The following is a 5,764-nucleotide window of genomic DNA, read 5'->3' on the forward strand; positions in this document are numbered from 1 at the left end:
CCCGAACATATTATCTATATTTCATCATTTTATTCTCATAGCTTTCGCATAGGTTTCAGTCGGACGGAGGGTTTTAATGGAAGTTGTATCGTTTTCTTGGGCCTTCCAATTTATGTGGTATGGTTTCTGTTTGCCTTATTGCTTTTCTTTGATTTTTCATGGACTTCTTATCCCTGGGGCTTCTGGTTTTTGTTGTGCTAAAATTTTGGTCAAGTTTGGGATACCAATCTAAACCCTCAGCATCGGCACCAACATGCATCTCAAAATCTTTATGTATTAGTGTTAAGGTCTACGCAAATAAAGCATCCTTTAAAACTCACTTTTATGACATATGTGTTTTCATACTCATAATCTTTTCGTATTAATGTCAACACTTACACCACTAAAGCATCCTTTAAAACTCAAATTTTGTATAACATATGTGCTTTAGGAACAAGTGCTAAAGAAAACTTATAAAAATGAAATTTTTATATAGTACGTTATTTTGGAACAACCGCTAAAGAAAAGTAACGTAGGCTGAAAGATTAACATCATCGCTTTTATGATGTGCATCATAGATTATATGAGTTTGTGAATTACTCTCCTAAGTGCTTAAAAAAAAGTGATGCAGGTTAAAAGATTCACAATATCACTTTCCTGTTCTTTATTAAGTTAACATCTTTCTGAATTACTTGTTTAAGTTCAATGGATCTATGATCTTAGAGACATCAGAATTTAAAACTGATACCGTAAATGTAGCTTCTAGCTTCTAGTTATAAAGTATGCTTGTCAAATGTGTTAAATTCTTGTTGGGTCTGCAATTTTCTTCCCTTTTTTGTCATCGTGATTTGTCGCATACTTAATTATGCATGATATATCTTATGTTTTTTTTTATCTAAGAAGGTTTCAAAGTTGTGTTGGATATTGTTCACTTGTGTTTAGTTGTAATAAGCATTCAAAATCCCAAGTATTATATTTCTATTTCCCTACGTTCTGTATCGTTGGTATTTGGTACATACTTAAATATTTATGATATATCTTTTTTTTAAGGTTTTAAAGTTGTGTTGGATATTGTTCATATGTGAGTTTTAAAGTTATGATGGATATTGTTCAAGTTTGTTTAGATGTGGGGAGCATTCGAAATCCCAAGTTTTCTATTTCTATTTCATTTTATTCTTATATTAGGTGATATATTTAATGTGTAATCACAACGGTTTGGAGCTATATTGTTATATTATAATATTTTTAGCTATTGTCTAAGTGGTTACTCATCGCTATATTTAACATATGTCAAATCAATGTAAGCTCCTTTCTTCCTCAAAGTTTATTGGTGGATCTACTTACCACTTTTGCCTCAAATTAGTTAATGTTATACGAGCTACTCTCTCATTTGTAAATATGTAATGGATAATCATGTATGTATGACAATACAAGAAGTTATGATATGATATATTCACTTAATCAACTCTCATTATTAATGCGCAACAAAAACACGTGACAACCTGCGGTAAAGCGTAGCTAAAATACTAGTTATTACTAATTGTTATAATGTACCAAATGGATTATTACTTTAAATCAAATTCAGCTTAATATATATATATATATATATATATATATATATATATATATATATATATATATATATATACTTCAGTTTTCATACATTTCAATAAATTTCATCAATTTATATGATACAATAAATGATAGTTTTTATCCATGTGGTTTATATTTTAACTTGGCTCATCTATATAGTTTCCAAAGTTGCATACATGGCCCCTATGATTGATACTATCTAATATATTCGGTTAAATGCATGTGAATGACAAAATTACCCTTATGTTTGTCATTTTCTTATTTTCTTATTTTCCTTATTTTTTATGGATTATTATTTTAACACAATATTTTGTTATTAATTATTAACTAAAAGAACCACCAATCACCACACCAATACAAACAAAATCACATCAATCCTCCACCATCACCACCTACTTGCAACCGAAAAACCAACCACCTGTCTTCGAAAAAATAACCACAACTACAGTCACCACCATCACCGCATCACCATTGCTGTCAACGGACCCATTAACCACCACACAACAATCACCACTACCACCAGTTTCAAATTCCTAACCTAAAAAGAAAATATTAACCCTAAATCAAAATGAAAACTATAATCCACCACACAACCATCAACATCGTCATAATTACAGCCATTGGACCACTAACCAAGTAACCATCACTACCATCATCACTTTATGTTGGGTTTTTATAGCACCAATACACGTTTCTAATGTAGAAGAAATAATCAAAAATTACCTAAGTGTACATGCACCCTAAGATCTAGGTTTTACTAGTTATAGCAACAAACTTTAAAAATAAAATAAATGGGAGATTACTAACCTCTTGATTGCTTTATCACAATCTAAAAAGTACTAACACTTGCAAAGGATGAAGGAACCAATGAAGAATCCATCGAATGTAGTCAGGCCCAAGACTCTAATAAACAAAACAAGGAAAACCCTAGAGAAGGGATAACTAGAAAATCAATAACCCTTCAAGATGCGTTATATTTCTGTCCATGTAGAGAGAGGTGTGAACAAAATTTTGAGGCTCCAAATGAATGTTAGGGTTTAATCTCAAGCCCTTTATATATAGTTAACAACTAAAATCCTTAAGTTGATATATTTCCTAAAAGATGATAATTGTCCTTATCAAAACCTACCATACAATGATATATGTCCTTATTTTTGTCCCATCATCTTCAAAGAGGCTTCTAAAATATTTGTAACTTCATGATTTTTACTCCATTTTTTTAACTTTAACAACCATGTTAACAGAAAAATGCAACAAAAGACTTTAATTGTTTATTTAATTATTTCCAAACCATTCTCAACAAACCACACGTTACCACTTTCAAAAAACAAACATTCAATCGTTTAATTATTGCGGAACAGTGGTTCCAAAAATAAAAACCAAACGTGCTCAAGTGGCATCTTCATTAAAACTAACTACCCAAAAGGAACCCAAACTCACCAAGCGATGCTCCTAAGCTACTCGTATTAATCGAAAGGCATTCAACAAAGAAACAAGTGTCAACAACCGCCTCGTGAGCCGGCAAGTTGTACACAACCAAAAAGAAAACACACAATTCACGTAAGGGTCATCCATGCAAATCATGATAACAACATATTCAAGAAAAAACACAAATAACATGATATCATAATTTATTTCAATCATATAGTTTTCAACTTAACTCAACCAATTATCACATATAATTTAATTCACCGTTTATTATATGTAAATTTTAATTCAACCGATTAATTACTTTGGGGTTCCTTAGGGAGAGTCTACCCAACAAATTAACCTCGTTCACTACTCGTGTGCTCAGCCAGTTTAGTGCTCTAAGTGGCTCATGACTTTCACCCGAATACACCCACCCCAAGACTTCCACTTTCGCTACTCCGACTTTGCAAAGTACAAGTACCACGCGGTCTCGTTCAGGATCGGTACAAACGGTATCAATTCTACCGATACACCTCCCTATTCCCACGTGATGTTTGACCCAGCCACACCATAAATCCATCACCACTTCAGTTCCTGTACACTGAGGTGCACACGAACCATATGTCACACGACCATCTAGAAAGTTCGTGCAACTAACACCGATAAGGTTTAAGCTCTTTCAACCTATTAAACTTGCAAGGTTCTACCCATGTCACCATTATACCCCGCAAAATCATGCATACACCAAAATAATCATGTTACTCATACAACTTAAACGAGTAATTTTCATGTAATTGAAGTTCATTAAGATGTCACCATACATTAGCATATAGCTACCAATTCATGATACATCATATCCGCATGCAATTTACAACTATCACATAACATGAATATCACCATATCAACCGATACCAAGGCACAACCATACACAAGATACAAACAACATATTTTTCAACAATTATCACAAGCATATATAAATCTAGCATGAATCCTAATTTGCATCAACAATCCACCTATGAGATGTAGTTTTCGGTTATGCACTAAAGTCAAGAAAAATTGTCAACTCACCAAGTCTTTGAAGCGAGTTCTCCTTTTTATTTCAAATCTTGGCCCTTCTTGATGTTCTCAAGCTTTCACCTAATAACTAACACCTTTAATTTCTTAATGGGGTACATATTTTTTTAAGTTTCACAGCTTGACCATTATTTAGTGCTTTGGTCATAAAACAGAATCTGTAACTCCGATTGTGCTTAATCCAGACTTTCTGAAAACTAGACTAGATATCCTACATTTTATCTAGATAGGGGCATCATACAATTCTGCTCAGATTAGCAGCTACAGCCCTTGCAAGATGGGGCAAAGTTGTTGTGCAGATTTCAAATAATTGCCAAAAACCAGCATATGATTTATGACTTGGACAAAGGATTAAAAACACACGAATTAACACACCAAAAGCTTGAATGAAGGTATTAAGACATAAATTAAGTGGTTTATGAAAAGACCAATAATTGACTAAAAGATGATTGAAAGTAAGATGCCCTTATACACCAAACACCAAACATCTTCATACACCAATAAAGACTTAGTTCACATTCAAGATACATATAGGGATGAACTTTGATTGAACTTTAGACACACATTATGTGGTTTTCAAGTTTGTTATTTCAACCTCCAAGTCATGGTTTTGAAGACCAAAAATACAAACAATACTACCAAGAGTTGTGAGAACTTTCAAGCTAGACTTTTGATGAAATCTTTGCTAGCCCAAACAACAACATAATTACACACATATCAAGGCCTCAAGGTACTGTTTTGAGGGTCTTAAGGAGTGCCCAAAGCATGACTTCAATGTATGAAATTACCCACAAGGATTTGAGATAAAAGGGACAATAGATAAAATAATAGGAACAAATTTTCTTTGTTTTTTTACTCCAACATTCCAATTATCATTTGAGTACAACCAAGTGTGAGTTCTAGTTATGAGAGGTTCAATTCCTTGGACACTTGGGTGGTGAGGATGGGATTAAAGTAGATCCAGCCAAGATTGAAGCAGTAAAGAAGTGGTCCAATCCGAAAACTCCTACCGAAATTCGGAGTTTCTTGGGTTTGGCAAGCTATTATTGGAGGTTCATTAAAAACTTTTCCAGGATTGTTGCTCTTTTGACGAAATTGACGAGGAAGTCAGAGCCATTCGTTTGGACTGAAAAGCAAGAACAAGCATTTCAGACATTGAAGAGGCACCTTTGTGAGGCTCCTGTTCTTTCTTTACCTGAAGGTAATGAGGATTTTGTGGTTTATAGTGATGCATCCTATTCGGGTTTGGGATGTATATTGATGCAGTGAGGGAAGGTGATAGATTATGCTTCCTGACAACTAAAAAGTGTTGAGGTGAATTATACAGTTCATGATATGGAGTTGGTGGTCATGGTCTTTGCCTTGAAGTTATGGTGCCACTATTTGTATGGGACGAAGTGTACGTTATATACTGACCATACGAGTCTGCAACACATACAGAACCAAAAGGATTTGAACATGAGGCAGCGACATTGGGTTGAGTTGCTCACCGAATATGATTGTGGAATTAGTTGCCACCCTGGGAAGGCAAATGTAGTAGTGGACGCCCTAAGTAGCAAGGAGCCAAGTCCGTCCTACCATCTAAAGCATATGGGACTAGTGGTTGTTCCTAATATTTTTGATCAGATTAGAGCATCATAAATCGAGGGTTTGAAAGAAGACAATGTGAAGGAGAAGGTAATGGTGAAACAACAGGATCTGCTGGTGG

This window comes from Lactuca serriola, chromosome 3, assembly GCF_051521515.1.
Source record: "Lactuca serriola cultivar US96UC23 chromosome 3, Lser_US96UC23_V15, whole genome shotgun sequence".
Lineage (NCBI taxonomy): Eukaryota > Viridiplantae > Streptophyta > Magnoliopsida > Asterales > Asteraceae > Lactuca > Lactuca serriola.